Source organism: Colobus angolensis, unplaced genomic scaffold, assembly GCF_000951035.1.
Source record: "Colobus angolensis palliatus isolate OR3802 unplaced genomic scaffold, Cang.pa_1.0 Scaffold190, whole genome shotgun sequence".
NCBI classification, from domain to species: Eukaryota; Metazoa; Chordata; class Mammalia; order Primates; family Cercopithecidae; genus Colobus; species Colobus angolensis.
The window spans coordinates 5,057,916-5,075,673 of record NW_012115044.1 but is presented as its reverse complement, the minus strand read 5'-3'; positions in this window follow the sequence as shown (position 1 = coordinate 5,075,673).

Genomic DNA, 17,758 nt, shown 5'->3' with positions numbered 1-17,758 from the left:
AAACTCCATCTCAAAAAAAAAAAAAAAAAATTGCATTCCAAATAAGTGTTTCACCTTACCTACTTAAAAATAGTACTAGGTCAGGCATGGTGGCTCTTGCCTGTAATCCCAACACTTTGGGAGGCCAATGCAGAAGGATTACTTGAGCCCAGGAGTTCAAGATGAGCATTGGCAACATGGAAAGACCCTGTTTCTACAAGATAGAAAAAAATAGCCTGGCATGGTGATGTGCACCTGTAGTCTTAGCTGTCTGGGAGGCTGAGGTCGGGGTACTACAGGAGCCTAGGAAATTGAGGCTGTAGTGAACTGTTACCACATCATGGCACTCTAGCCTGTGAGACAAGAGTGAGATCCTTTCTCAAAATAATAACAATGATAATAGTAACATTAACATTCTGAACAATACAGACTTTACCGTTTATTGAGTGTAGTCCTCTAGATTTTATTGGTGGTGGACCAGACCTTGTCACAAGCTTTCAGTGATGATTATTACTTATAACAAAAACCCCCGGCTCAAACTACCATGACTGCTGAAAACAATATATGATATATTTTTGTGGAAGCTATTTAGTATAGTTTATTAATCTAGAAAAGCACAGTCCAGTCTGGAAGTAAAGCAATTGATGAGAAGTCTTTGGATTTCTTTTCTTATTTCATTTGATAACTGTCAACGTCAGAAGTCTATGACTCCTTTTACACAATTCGGGTCAGATCCTGAAGCCACAGTGTCTTCTAGCACATAAAAATATTTCTACCATGAAGATCTTTTTAAATCATAGTTGCATACACAGTACATTTTTGTCACTGTATAGCTCTCTGCCCTCTCAAATATGCTTGGCATATGTGAAATGAAGAATATAGAAATATTTTTCTTAAGTGAATCTTCGTTTTGTACCATTACCTCTCCACCACTCATGATTTTCTTGTATTCTCTATCTTCTTTACTTAAAAGCCTTTGTGCTGCCAACATAAGCAGTGCTCATCTGGACACTTAGTTGGAAAGATCATCATGTGGAAGGAACACTGAGGTACACATTAGACAACTTAGACACTGGTCTTAAATTCACTCATAATTCCTGATAAAACATAGATAATACTCTTATGGGAGTCTCAGTTTCCTCGTTTACTGAATTGGGGTAATAGTGCCTGTCACATGTCATTATGCATACTTTTAAAGTTATAAAGCTTTAAGAAAATGCAATATTTGCTTCTGCCAGATGAAATAAAGAGTAAAATTAAAAGGGATTATCTGGCTGCTTGCCACTAACTGAACAGAATTTACCAGTATTCATAGCTGTCTCTTTCTCCCTTCCTCCACCCTTTCTTTCTCCCTCTGGACTTGGGTAAATGCCATATTGAGCTCCCAGTGCTAATTTCATGCTGACTAAAGATACCAGTATTGATACAGGGTTACATAAACTACCTCTGCCTTCTTGTTTTGCTCAAAGGGATAAAGCCAAACACAAAACAAAACAAAATGAAACATGTCCACCTTTAATTCTGTGCTAACACCCTTTGTTTGTTTTCCCTTTCATAAGATTATGACAGTCTCACTTAATATGTAGCCTGCAGTATTGAGGAATTGCTGAAGGAAGGAAGAAATGTTAGGGGGACGAGATTCCAATTAACTTTGCCACTGTGGCTGTGTAACTCTGTGTGAATCACTGTTGTTTAGTAAATGAGAGTGAGAATCTCCAAGATTAATGAATCTCGCCAAGGGTGTCAGCCAACCAGAACTCTGCTGCTCAAATAACCTTCATACCTTCTCTTCTTCTATGTTTCTTCTTTCTTATTGTAGTGTGAAAAAAGTCAGAAACAAATAGGAAGTTATGCAAGGAAATATGCTGGCACTGTTGACATGTAGAATTAGTATTTGCCTTCCATTGACTATCAATTATATCAAGGACTTCTCTTGAGGAACTATTTATAGGGCCTTATTTCAAGTGTAGAATTGGTCACATTTAAGCCAACAATACAACTTAGTTTTTAAACTGAATGAATGCCAAGTGTTTGATGAGGAAACAATAATTTATATGAATGTCTTCCCTGATTCAGGGACCTGCCCTCTTTTCTCTCTTTTGGAAGGCAGTTGTGTACTCCCAAGATTGGGCAGGAAGAGAGGTTTGTTTTTCACCTCCTGTGATATCTCCTTCCTCCAACCTGGCAGACCTAGAAGGTATATCCTACTCCCAGGAGGAGATATTTGTGATTCTATCTCCTAAGGAGAGAACAGCAAGCTGCTAGGAGGAAACCCAGAGTAGCTGCCTCTGACAAATTATCAGGGACATTCTAACTGGGTCAGTTGAGTCCAGACAGCCCACACGACCAGGTCAGCTTTCCACTGGGGATCCCCTCTCTACACAGGAATGGAAAGAAACTGCCTGATGATTTCTGCCTCAAGTAACAGAGACAAGACAATTCTACTGACCTGATGCAAACCTGTGCCGGCATAACAGACGCAGGCTTGAAACTGCTCCTAGTAACAACTATGGTTTTGTTACTGAAATTTTAATTTCCTATCTTTCCCATTAGGCAATAATGTGGTTTGTGATGAGGAGGAAGGCAAACAGTGGGCATTCTGTGGGTTTAAAGTTATTTTTGTTTGTATGATATGTGTAGTGTGATGAATGGGTAGTTATTTCAGCTAGCTAGGGTATATACAAGACACAGAATATAGGAAAGTGAGGAAAGTGCAAGAAAAACAACTAATAGACTTCCGTTTATTGTTTATTTTTTTCTTTCTTCCTTCCATAAATATTTATTAAGCCTTAAGCAAACACATTCATAAACCTTATAGCAAGGGAGACAGACACATAAAAGATAATAAATTAATTGCCACCGTAATAATACCTAAAGAAGGAGAGTTTAGGATACTATGAGATTATATTTTAGGGAGACTCTGTTTAGTCTGGGGAGTTAAGAAAGGCTTTGCTTAAGGAATTAACATGTTAATTGTTGTAAAATTTAAATTATGAGTAGGGGTTAGCTATGTGCAGAGGCGGGTAGAGAGAGCTTTAACAGCAAAGAGAAGTCTTGCCAAGGCTTTAAGGTATGAAAGAGACCAACATAATCCAGGAACTGAAGGAACAGAAGGAGTGTAAGGACCGAAGAGGAAAGTGACAGAAGGTAAGTTTGGAGGAATTAAGTAAGCCCAACCCTGCGGGGCCTTTAGGGACGTTGCAAGAATATGGGATTTAGTCCAAAGGGGAAATTGAGGGAAAGCATTGATGAGTTTTAAAACAGGAAAGTGCCACTGGAAGTAGGAGTTTTTAGAAGAGGACTCTGGCTGCAGTGTGAGAAAAGGACGAGTGATTGGGAAGAAGCTAATTCAGAGGCTTTCACTATGTAACAAGAAAGAAAATGTTGGTTTAGACTAAGATTGTGGCATTGGAGGTGAGGCCACAGAAGAGAGATTCAGGGATGGAATCAACAGGGCTTAGTTCACAGAGGATCTCTTGCATGTAGGTGTGTAAACCACCATTGCAGGTTAGACAGGGGATACAAGCTTTACAGTTTAAAGTGGCTGTGCATAGAATTGCCTATCGCCTATTACCTACTATTACCAACAACTCCGTGAGGTGATGTTCTATAATTTCCACTCTTTAGCTGAGTAGAGAGGCTTAACGCAAGTAAAACCGAGCTTGGCTTTGAATGAATCCTGTGCCTCTGTCTCCAAATGCAGGTTCTTTTCTTTATATCATGCTGCCAACCCTAAACAATAGTATAAAAGAGAATGACTTACAGAATTAAAAGAAAAGTCATGTCTGACTAACCACCTATGTGGCCTTGGGCAAGTTACTCTCTGATTCTGGAAATAATCTCTAAGGTGTCTTTGAGCTCAAAAAATTAGATGAGTCTATGATTTTATTCCGATTGGGGAGAAGTCTAGTCTTAATTAGCAAAACGGCTGAATTAAATGCTATTTTTAAAGAAATACCATTTTATTACTTTCAAATACATACAAAAAGACTAATTCCCACAAAATCTTTTCAAGGAGATCTTGCTGACCTAATTTTATAGCCAGATTTTAAAAAGCCAAACTTAAAAAAAAAAATTGGTAGCGGCACCATTTATTTATAATTAAGTCAATAAAATCATATTATCAGCTCTTTTCTGGTACATATTAAACCTTATTTCTATAAAAATGTATACCACTGGACATTTGAGCTTAATTCAGTATGAAATTTTTGAGTGTCTAGTATTCTTTAGAAATAGTTTCCTAAGATCTATAGATGAAGTGTGATAAAGTATAAAGCAGAATTTTCAAAAAATGAATTGAGAGAAATCAGGAGATGGAAATGTAGTATGGACATGGACTTATGCCTAGTGTTGAAGGATAGGAGAATTTATAGGGGGAAGAAAAAGATGAAATATATTTCCATTGGGAAAAATAACACAAACAAAAGACAGAGAAAATAATGTTCATTCTGTATATGAGTTATAGTATAGACTCTGGCCTGAGTGGAGTTAAAGGTTTATATTGGGAATTATTGCCAAGGAAGCCTGGAGACACAAGGTGAACCTTGGATGCCAGGCTGAACCATTTGTTCTTCATCCTGAAAGAAATAAAGGGCCATTGATTGGTCCAGGAAGGAAGTGACATAAAGGAAATGTTGCTTCTGGAAGACTAATTCAATGCCAAGATACCATTTGCATACATAATACAGAGTCAAATTCAAGCCTTGCCTTTGTTCCTTGGAAATTCCAAGTTATATAGATTTTTTCTGGATAAAATCTACAAATATGTAAATATGTGAGAATGTAATTTTTAAAGTCAGTAGGGTCATGCAATGAGTGTGAGTATTCCTGTCATATTTTGAAAACAAACACACACACAGATGTGGGTATGGCTTGTACGATAACTTTGACATGTGCAATCTATGAAAGATTTAGGCATGTATGTTATTAAGAAGATGATAAGGACTTATGTATGTGTGTGTGTGTATATGTTATATATACAATGTAGTATATGATGAATAGGTAGAGTGAGGATAGCTTTTCCTAGATTGCTGAGTTTTCGATGTAGACCATCTGTTTAGTTCTGTTCTTGTATAATATATGGTGAGAAAATATTGTTAAATAAACCTTGGCAACACTGAAGGAACGTTGAAGTACTTCCCATTGCATTCTGAAGCAAAGCTTGCTTTTTTTATATTCTTAGAATGAGTGAAGAAGCTAGGGTTTTCCGTGGTATGGTTTAAAAAATCGTTTGTATTTTTAAATATTTCTCACTACAAATTAATGTGTTCATTATAGCAAAATGAGAAAACACAGAAAAGCACAAGGAAGAAAATGAAAAATTAATCAGTTTCTCAATACCACAAAAGTTTCTATTACATTTTTTTGTTGTATACCATTCCAGATTCTCCCCCGCAAAATATGTATTCATAAGTTACAAAATTAGGATTATGATTTACATATACCTTATGGTTTACTTTTTTCTTTCAATACCATATTATGAAATTTTTTCTCTATTATTAAATAGTCACCTATCATATTTCTGTTTATGGTTGCCTAGTGTCTCATGTCATAATTTATTCATCAATGCTCTATTTTTGAATATCATTTTTGGTGAGTGCTTTTATTTTTAAAATTGGAAGATATTACATGATGGCATACACAATTAATTTGTTCTTGCTTCACAATCATACTGGTTTTAAACAACCTTAGGATATTGGCTAGCAAATTAATCCAGTGTTATTTCATCTTACAGAACCCATGTTGGTTTTTCTCCAATAGCTTACATTTGGTTGCCAGTTCAGTGATACATCCATGTTAATAGATCCCATGATCTTTTAATAACTACCTATATGCTGACAACGATTTACACTTTATGAAGTATTTTCAGATACACTAACTTATTTGAATCCCAATAATATTCTGTGGGGAAGAAAGTAAGCTAAAAATGTTGAACACCTGCAATATGATAATTGTATGTAAAACATCTAGTACAATGCCTGGTAATGTAGAGACAACTCTAAAAATATTAGATATTGCTATTTGACAGTCACAATTCTTATTTCCTTAAATTGATATTTTTATTTATTTTGTATTGGTTAGGGATCATTATACCCCTTTAATAATGAGGAAACTGAGACTTTAGAAGTTTCAATAATTTAAGTGAGATACAATGCTAGATAGTGGAATAGCAAGATACGATCTTTTCCTTTCCAGCCCAGTGTTCCTTCTTTACTGCGCTGCTTCTGACTGGGGCTGAGCATCATATGTTTAATGCTTTTCACTGAGATTTGACTTCATTATGAGAGAAAGTTTCACTTGGCTTCTCTTCGATGACTGGTTGTGGGAAAATCTTTCTGACAAATCTCAAATTATCTAGAATGTGGCAGTTTAAAAGCACATCTAAATTGATCTACAATCTCAAGGTCCCACCTTTGTGTTACTTTTAGAATTTGTAGATGGATGTTATCCAGCAAGGATGACTCATCTACATTTGCTTTGTCAATTTGTTTTCAAATATCATATGTATATAGCATCCTTTGATCTTACTTTCCCTTTAAAATATGAAACTGATAATGACCTTGAAAAAGACTGAGACAAAAAATACAGTTTCCTAAGTTTTACCTTTGTACCCTGAGTATGCATTCTCACCCTTGTGGCCAGAGAGTTTGGGGGATTCTCACCTGATCCCCTCCCTCCCTTTGCTGCACTTAAGGAAAAAAAATAACTATTGGATACTAGGCTTAGGACATAGGTGACAAAATAATTTTTAAAACAAACCCCCATGGCATGAGTTTACCTGTAGAACAACCTGCACATGTACCCCTGAACCTAAAATATATTTTTTTAAAAAAATAACTTTTATTAGGCTCTTTAAACTGTCATGTGTACCACTTCCACATTTATTTTGGGACTCAAGCTTTATTTGAAGTATTTTGTGACCCTTCTTGTTTCTTTTTTTAATATGTATATTCTGTATTTTTTATGTTTTCCCTTTGCCTTGGAATACCTCTTGTAGATTACGTATTGGTAATAAATGACATTTTACAAGCTTTGTCTTTATTGTTTTTCCGAAACCCACATATACTCAAGGCTTGAAGTTTTTAAGACCTTTAAGTTATCTAGTGCATTATATATATTTATTTGTAGTTTTTCTTTACTAATGATGTCATTTTGTCACTGTTCCCTTTTCTAAAATTAAATAACATTTTTGATTGATTTCTTTGGATTTCCCTCTACCACCAGGATGTGGGGTTGAATTTTGTTACACACAGCTAATTTCTGCAGCTACTTTTGTCAGACTCCTGGCCCCCCAGGCCCCACTTTCTAATTCATGCTGCAAATGTCTATCATAGGGAGCAGTTATAAACACCTTTTTATCGATCATTAAAGAAGGCATTCTAGTGTTTGTTTTTTGCTTCTAGTTTTCATTAAATAATAAAGAAGCCTCATTGTTAATATCTGCTTTTGGTGTCAGTTTTAAGGAAAACTAGTTTCATATCATAATAAGGGGAATTATTGTCTCTCTCAGTTCCAACATGTTAATTTTGGTATAGAATTTCAGCCACAAGCATCCCATGAAAATAATATATCCGTACTTTTAACACTAGTATGCTTCATCTTCTTATTTCAAATGCTCTATCTCCTTCTGTCCATTACTTCCTCTTACCCATGCAATTATGAGCATTTTTAAATATGTCTTAATTTCTTCCTTCCCATTTCCACCACTCTAAATGTGTAGATACTGTTTTCTCCAGTTTTAAGCAATTGCTACCGACCCCTAACTAGGCTCATGGAAATTGGTTTTCTATATTGAGACAGAGTGACCCTTAATATTCTTTCACCAACACATAAGTCAGCATCATGTTTGGGGAAAAACTGAATAGCCATACTCAAAGTGGGCTCTGTCACACAGGTTATTTAGGAAAGTCACTTAACATCTCCTGGATTTAATTTCATCGTGTGCAATGAAGGGATTGGAAGAGATTATAAGAAGTCATTTCCAGTGCTCAATTTTTTAGTGTACTTCAAATATATCCAAGGCTTGGCGGTATTCTTTATATAATGCTTGTATACATTAAAAGCAATGTAAATTTTAATTCGTAACCCAAAGTATGCAATTTCAAAGATCTCATCACCTGCTAAGGTACACTAAAGCCTATCACTAAACAATGGCATCAAAATCACATGAGGGTAACACAATTATCTGCAGATATATCTAGTCCCCATTTACCAGTTACTCCTATGCTCATTTGAGTTAAACACCCTGCAATGTATATAGCTGTCCAAAAAAGGAGTGAGCAGGTGAGAATATGAATGCTTTAATGGAATACATTATACCTTTATGGCTTTTTCAAAGGTTAGCCATAATAATAATAACCAATGTTTTCTTTGGTTCTATACCCAAATTTAGGATCCCTCTAATCTCTTTCAAATCCCTCCTTTGTAAAATAGGAGATGCCCAGAGCAGATAGGACTAAGAAATTTCATATTATATAATATTCCAAATTCATTATTATGACTCAAGGAGATCATTATTCTTAAAAATTATGTGGCTTACTTTTTCTCAATAAAAGAAAGTTCACTGATTTGTTTCTGAACACGGCAGAAGGAATAAGTTATGGAACATACTCTGTGTGTGCTCCCTCCTGTAGTCATCTTAACTATCATATGTTGTCCTATGCCTTCTTCCTGTCAGTGGTTTCCAAGTCTCCCGTATTTAGAGCTCTTCAGTTGTTCTGAGTCGTGTTGAAACCATACATGTTCCAATAATTGATCACCTTGTTGAAATAGCCTAAGTACTCTTTACTGCAATTTGAGCTATGTTTTGTGATTATACCAAATGCTCTCTTAACCTTTCAGTATACTCTGTTCAGTTTTTTAAAACTCATTTCTTACTAATGTGCCCCCCTCCCCAAACTGCCAACAACTTTCAAGCACCCAAGAGATTCAAATATGATTTTATGGAGTTGGGTCAGAGAGCATTTCATTCATCATCAAAATTACAGCTGTTTCCCCCAACAATGATGCCCCTGAGATCTTCATTTTTTTTAATAATCAGCTTTTTCAACTGGAATCTTTTTTTATAGATAGATTTATTCCTATATAGCTTTTCAGTTACTCATGTAAATAGGCTCCTCCAAAAGTCCCACGACAGAGTACCAACCCATTTTATAGTATGTAGTAATATAGTGAGATACCTTGAAAATGATTTCTGACACAAACGGAGACCCCAGAATTTGTCTTTTCATAGATGAAAGCAGATAGTATCATTTTTCTACCACCTTTGATTTCTATTTAGAAATTCACTCTTCATCCCCACGTGAAAAAAAAAAAATGTTTAGAAATGGTCTCATCATATTGGCCTCTCAAAACCAGCTCAGAATTCTAATAGCACAACACTAGTCTACTTGGAAAACAGTTGGTGGGGATGGAGTAATAGACTGTGAACAGAGGCTTCATGGTATCCAAAAGTCATGGAGGCTAAGCTCCATTGAAAGATTCTGCAAGCCATGACTGTAGCAGTTTTAAAATAATACTAATACAACTACTTACACAGTGGGCCAAACTGATTCACCTATTCTTATACTATTATTGTTAGTATGTTACAGGTGAAGAAAATGAAGTACTGGCAGTTTAAGCTGTCTAAGGCAACACAGCTAAAGTGGCAGAGCTGAGTTTTCAACCTAGGTAGTCTGGCTCAAGAATCAGCAGACTTAACCATTATGCGACACTGCTTCTACATAAAGAGCGGCATTTATATGAACGTAATTTTGTGAAGATAAATATGGATTGCCTATCCATCTTTCCAGGCATCCCCGTTTATATAACCATTATCCGTTAATGAAGGTTCTAAGAGATCTTCAGTATTTCTGGATTTTTCATTCATGGCTCTAAATAGCCTCTGTGTACTGAGTTAACTAACACACCTTCTCTGGTGTTTGCTCTGGTTTAAATGAGCTCCATTAGATGTAATAGGTGGGAAAGAATGATGATGATAAGGACAATGATGATAGGGATGGCTATGGTACTGCTGCTGCTGGTGCAGTGTAGTTATATAGCCCCCACAAACAAGGCAGACAACATTTACAGAGCAAAACTCTGGAGAGAGGCAGGTTTTAATTTTAATAACAGCTGCTATAGGAGAGGGACTGTTTGACACTGTGAGAGAGAGAGAAAAGTTATACACACACGTGTGTGTCTGTATATATATCTGTGTGTGTATATATATACACACACATGTGTCTGTGTATGTGTGAATATATGTATACACATATGTACACAGTATATATATATACCATATACATGGTATATATACACTTATATACTATGTATACATATAGCTCTCTTGAGTAAAAATATATATTGTGTATATATACACACCTTATTCAAAATATTTTATGTGTATTTGTGTGTATATATAATCTTTTGAGTAAATAAGGTCAGTCTTCCAGGCAGCATTCAGCCCAGCAGATACTCTTTTCTTTCGTGAATCCCAGTAATTATCTAAAATTTTCCATTCATATTAAGAAGGCGGTTTCAAATGCCATTGTGAAAAAAAGCATCTATTTAATATATTTGCTATACTGCAGAGGGCAATTGCAAAATGTGATTTTCTTAGATGCTGTTTACTGCAGATTAGATTTGATATATTATTTGGGTTAGGACATAAAGACTTCTGAAGTGAGAAGAAATTAGTGAAGTTGGAAATTTTGGATATTAATGCCAGAACAGTCTCATTTGTAAAATAGGGCTAATGTGCCTACCTCACAGGGTCATTTTGAAGATTAGTTGACATAACATTATTTGAAACACTTCAGAGCACTATATAAATATAGACTCTAATTATCATTAAATATATGTATCATTTTAATATAATATTCCTTTAGTAGTATTTTCCTTTAAAATTTTCAGTTTGTGATCCTTTACCTTGAGGATATTGCTAACAATAATTATTGTCCTTTAATTCAACTAGAGACTGATATGTAACCTTTACTTGCTTTTCCAAATAAAGATGCGATTGGTTGTTTACAGCACTGTCAATGTTTATTCAAGTCTGCCTCTTAGATTCCACGTCTCTCCAAGCCTCTGCTTTGAAGGCTTTTCTTTCTTAGAACCTTGTAAACAAGACTTCCCTGTCTGTCAGTGTTTTTCCCCCCAGCAATCCACAGCTCTGTCACTATATTTGAAGTTTGGCTTCAGTGGATCTTTGAAGACTGACTTCATGCTCCCTGCTTGCATAGGTCCCACTCTACCTCATCACATAGCTGCTGCACAGGAATCTTGCTGTCAGTCTGTCTCTGCACATGCCCTGCCTGGTCAAGCTGCATGGCTGGAAGCATCCCTTGCAGGCTGATGCCACTGTCTTGCAGACAAAATATCAACAAATTGGAGCAGTTAGAAAGTTGCTGCCATCTGAAGTAAATGATCTTGGTGGCACCTGGAAGGTAAAGTTGTGCTATAGCAGAGAGAAGCCTTTCTCTTTGGGCTGGAGTTGATTTTTTTTTTTTTTTTTGCAACAACTTCTAATGAATTTCTGGTGGTGAACTGGCTGGCTGCTTCCCCTCATGCCAGGGTGAGATTCTGTTTTTTCTTCTGGTAAATCTTTAATAATGATGTTTTATTTCTCCAGGTCTGTGGCCTACAGATTTTTTTTTTCTTCAACATCTCATTTCCTCTTCTCATCTTCAGATGAGCTTTAACCTTACCTTTAATTCCATAAGGAGGACTTGACTTACCTGTCAGCTAATTTTTCCAACTCCAAACAGGCTGCACTCCATCAGAACACAAGTGCTGTTTTTGACAATTTTGACAGTGAGAAACACCTCCTTATTAGCTAAGCGGTTGCAGTTAGATCCTGCAGTTGTCTCTCTTTCAGAATTGCATCAGGTGTATTGCCACAGAGATAGTACCACTTCCAGAGGACGACAGCTTATTATAGATGGCTAGTGTGTGAAACTATTGGGTCACATTTTTTGGAGTAATCTAGAAGCCCTATAGCTGTGCTTCTCAAAGGGTAGTCCCTTGACTGACTGCAGGGGCATCATCTGGAATCTGTCACAAATTCAAATTATCAGACTGTATCCAAAGCCAGTAAAATCAGAAACTCTGGAAAAAGGATGAGTACTCTGGCTTAATAAGCCTTCAAGGTGATTCTGATAAACACCAACATTAGAGAACCATTGCCCTATGGGATGAGGCAAAATGGAACCTTAATTAGCTTATGGTGGTGGTGTTAAATGAATACTATCTATGCTAGATGCTTATATATCTAAGAGCAACTGTGAAGAAAGTCAGTGTAGAAGAATATACTCATTTTGCCACTCCATAGTCCAGATGTTGAATGTTTTCTAGCGGATAGAAATGATATATTTTTCTCTATCACAGAAATTTGAGAGAAAAGTAACACTAATTCCTAGAACAAATGTCCCTGCAATATACAAGAGGCTGAAAACAGTGGCATTGTGCGTCTCATCCATGCTTCAAGGGGGTTTCTGGTCAATAGGCAACCCTTGATCCTCATAGTCACTCATAACTGAGGCTACTGATGTTCCTGGTAACTTTAACATGTGACTTAGAAGTTTGTCCTGGGAATCTGTATATCAGAATGAGCAAACGGAGGTCAGTTGTATGCTAAATCCTGGTAGTGCTGTACCTCATTTCTGGTTGCATTCAACTGGTTAAACTAAATCACATGGTTACACCTCAAAGCCATGAACACTGGGAAATGTGGGCCAGCTGTGTTCCAGGAAGAAGACGGAACACACTGGTAAATAGCAGTCTCTGGCACAAGTAACACCTGTTTTCCATGTAACCCTTTTGATGTTCTCATTAGAGAATTTTACTTACAAATTATAGATATTTTTGTATCAGAAATCCAGAATAATAGTTCTTATTATGTTATACTCTCCAATAGGGCTGTGCTTTCTATGTGACACAGAAGCCAAGGTGTTCCTCTACAGAAAGGTAGTGGAGACTTTCAAAAGCAGAACATGTATCACTGAGTTAGTGTTCAGCCCTCTCTATATGTCTTAATTTGAACTCCTGGTACCTGGTTTCTGACACCTGAACATTGAATTGAATTTATATGTATCATAGCACACCTTGAAGCTCATTTCCTGTTATCAAAGATTTAATACTCAGAAATCTCAAATTTTCTAAACTCTAAAAATTGGAATAAGAGTTGAGAGACCTGGGGAGCTTTGTGCTCATCAAATAGGTACCCTGCCTCTCTGAATAGGTATTCCTATTTCTGTAAAATGGTAGAGTTAGACTAGATAATTTTGATGGTTTCTTCTGGTGCTAAGATGCTGTAATAGAATGAAATTGCTTACATATGATGTACCTGAAATTATTTGTCCATAAACTTTACTAAGTACCAACTATGTCCAAGACATCGCACTAAGTGCTAGGTAAACATTGGACAAAACTTCTGCCCTTGAGAAGCTCATGATCTATTTGTAAAGTAGATAAATATAACAGCAGATAACTATTAAGTAATGCTATATCTAAGTTTATTTATGAGTTTAAAATCTGACATAGTGAAATTAAAAAGTATCAGTATTTGGAGAAATTAAAGATGTCCATTAATGAAAATATTGAAGTTATTTTGTTCTTGGTCATCTTTCACATATCCTTTACTTACTAAAAGTGATTGACTCCCACAAGTTAGCAGTATATGTAACACAGAAATCCAATGTTCTTTTTCTTAAAACACCAGTATGTTAAATAATTATTATTGAATAAATTCTATAATGCTATTTTTAAAAAATAAACTCTAAACTGATTTCAATGAAGTTCAGGTACTCCATTTGGCTGAATTTTAACTGGCAACATGAAAAAAGAAAATTTGGAAGACGCTCAAATAGGATTGATAGAGGTTCATTTTGTGTCATATTTTCTGCTTTATATGAATGTTGGTATGTTCTCAGAATAAATTTATAACTGCAATAGAAAATAGAATGACTATTGATTATTTTTTAGTTACCCAAACTAATTGTCATATAAAGCTTTGTAAATCTTCTAAAATGAGGATGGGTGTAAATTAAAAACGAATTAAAGCAGAGACTTATAAAGACACTATCTCCCCTTCAATGGGTTATGTATTTTTGTTGTGTATTAGGAAGATATCTCTTGATCTCCCCACCCAAATCTCCTTCCAAATGAACAAAGGCCTACACACAAAAATTATTTCAATTGCTAATAGCCAGTTTATATTTTTCAAAAGTAAATACTTTCTTTTTTTGAAAAGTAAATATAACTATTTTAACAAAGTAAGATTAAAAAAAAAAAAAAAACTCAGAAAACAGTGCCATGCAGAGACAACAGGGCTGATCCATCTGTTATCTGCAGCCTCTATCCTTACTCTTAACAAGTCTTTTATCTTTGAAGACGCTAAACATCTGGGATCTAAGCACTGACACCTATTAGTTACAGCGATTTCCTTTTACCTTTCTAAACTATCTGATAGATAAACCTCCAGGAATCCTACAAAATTAGGCCCTTAATTGACCAAACGAATGTCTGTCTCTCTTTTTCAATCTAAATCAAAAAGGAATTTGCTCCTAGGAGATGAGATGATGTACAGTGGAAAAAATATTTCAGCTGCAACTCCACTGGCAACCGTCAATGTGACCTTATAATCTCCCCCCAATTTATTCTCAAAACAGCTGCCAAAGTGATCTTTCTAAAACCCATCTATCCTGCCTTCTCTACAAAAGAGAAAAATCTCTGAAAAGATAGGAGGTTAAAGTCAGCACTCTCAGATTTGATATGTGAGGCCCCTTCTCTTTATAGTGTCTTTTTCTCCTGACTCTTTCCTACGCCCTTTAAACTATAGAAATTATGAAGAGGTGCCATTCCACTGGCAGGGCCTGCTCTGTCATCTTAGTTTTGAAGTCCTTACATTTGCTGCCTGTTCTGGTGAGAAATTTGTTGTCTAAGACACACTTCAATAGTACCACTGACTTCCATGTACCCTCCAGGCCCAATCAATTTCTTTGTTGATTAACTGAGCAAACATTCATTGAGCTCTTGTTATACACTAGGAGCTGTTCTGTACATTGGGTAGTAAACAAAGCCCTTATTTTCTCTGTGCATCTCACCATAAAAGGTAGTGGGATAGTCAAGTAAGCAAATAAGATTATTTGCAGCTAAATGAAGAAAATGAAACAGGATGATGAATGCATATGGTTATATGAGACTCACCACACTGAGCTCTCCTAGAATTCAGCAGTCATGTGCTCATCATTCTTCCCACATTCTTCCTGCCCCAATTTCAACATGGTGTGTGATACACTTCCCTCATGGAATACAACTGGATGAATGAATGAATAGTTAACCTCTTTAGTTATTTTAGCCACAATTTCTTCATCTAAAAAACTAAGGAATTGAGGTGAGTACTAAAGTCCCATTACTTTTTGGATTTTTAGATGTAGATATTCTAATTTTCTGATATTTCATTTAATTATGATATTCTAATATAAAAAATATGTGAATATTATTTTGATATTTATTGTACAGAGTACTAAGTCACAAGTAAAGTTCATGGGATCTTTAAAATACTTTTTAAAAACAAGATGGCAGCTGAATAGGTATCAGAAGACTATTTTTGGCGATTTTGTGGAGTGACTTCTTCAGATTTACTAGTAACACCTACTATGTAAGTCTTTTGAAACCTATTTGTGAAACATTTTGAATCCCATGTGACTTATTAAAAACTAAATGAACTAGAAATTATAATTTATATTCAATGGAAATATTAGAATTTAACATATTTAAAAAAACAATTTTTATTCATTTATAAGACCAAATTCAATTAAATAAGTGGGTAAAGTTATTTTTATAAAAATGCATTAAATCTCATATTCATTAAAATCATTTATACATTTTGAATACAAAGAGAAAAATAGAAGGAAAGAGATAGCAAAATGGCAGCAGAAATTAATTAACTGAAAACAGAAGGAGTATAGAAAATCCTTGGATAAAATCAGCAATAATAACACATGTCTGGCAATTTCAATAAAAAATAGAAAATAAAATATGCAAAATCGTGAATAATAAAGGGACTATAATTATTGATATGGAGATTAAAAACTACGTAAAATTTACTTTGTGAAGGCCATTTTGATGCATTTGAAAATCTTGACACGTTGAATGAGTTTCTTAGAAAAATATAATTATAAAAATTTAAACATTGAATTAATACCTATTGAAAAATAGAAAATAAAGTACCACAGAATTATCCTTTAAAAGGCTCTTGCCCTGCATGGTTTTATAGGCAGATTACATGAAAATGCAAAAGTAAAGTTAATTCTCATATTAACATTTTTTTAAGCCCAGAAAAATAAAATTTTAGGAAAATCAAGGACCCCCTAACCTACTGTGATGAACCTACGTAACCATAATACCGAAACTTTACTGCCTGATTTCAGTTATATGTGAAATCGTAGAATGTTAAGCTCTAAGAAGCAGAGAGAAGAATGGCTATTACGAGGGGCTATGGTTGCAGGTAGGAGAGCTGGGGAGAAATGCATCAAAAGATACAAGATGTCAGTAAGGTAAGAGCAATGATTTCAAGAAGTTTATCGTACAATATGATGACTACAGTTAATAAAAATGCATTGTAATCTTGAAATTACTAAGACCGTACATTTTAAATGTTCTCACTACAAAAACTGACCAGTATGTGAAATAGGCTTATGCTGATAAATTTGATTTAGCCATTCCAGCACATATACATATTTCAAAGCATCTTGTTGTACATGACAATTATATGCAATTTGTATTTGTCAATTAAATAAACAAAATAGCAAGTAAATAAACAAGAATACCACAGAGATATAAAACTCCTAAATAAAAGAACAAATCAATTTCATCAATACATAAATATAATGTATATTATTAAAGATGAGCTTATTCTAGGCATGCATAATTTAATACAGATAATTGTCATATAATTATTGAGTCAAATAATAAAATCTGTATGTTCACCTCAACAAATCTCCAAAAGGATGTTTGATGGCATTTAAACTATGTTATTGTTAAAATCTTATGGGTTAAAGAAAATCAATAGATAACATTGCTATTTAAAATGAGAACCTAGGAGCAATTTTATTAAATGAGAAACAAGCTGCAGATGGCTGCTATGAGAAAACTTTTTGTTTGGTGTATTTCAGGAAATGAAGTAAGGCATGAAGTTTAGTGAACTGGAAAGAAAGAGACAAAAATTATTTTTATTTATCTAAAAGCTGATCTAAGAATATCTACAACAATAACAGCAACACCAAGGCATCACTTGAACTAATAATAAAAATGTTTAGATGTTTGACTTTTATCAGTTAAATATTTAAAAATCAATATTTTCAGTTTTACAAGATGAAAAGGTTTGTGGAGATGGATGGTGGTGATGATTGTACAACATTATTAATATATATTTACTACTACTGAATAGTACACTTAAACCTGGTTAAGATGGTAAACTTTATATGTGTATTTTACCACAATAATGTTGGAAAAACAATCAATAATTCCTCCACATAACAAAAAAAAGATAAAAAATACAAAGAAAAATAAAATTTATCTTTGAATATGGCAATGGACTTTAAATAGAATTCCATAATTTCTATGAAAAAATTTTCCCAGCACTTCGTTAGGCCAAGGCGGGTGGATCATGAGGTCAAGAGATTGAGACCATCCTGGACAACATGGTGAAACCCTGTCTCTACTAAAAATACAAAAATTAGCTGGGCGTGGTGGCACGTGCCTATAGTCCCAGCTACTCCGGAGGCTGAGTCAGGAG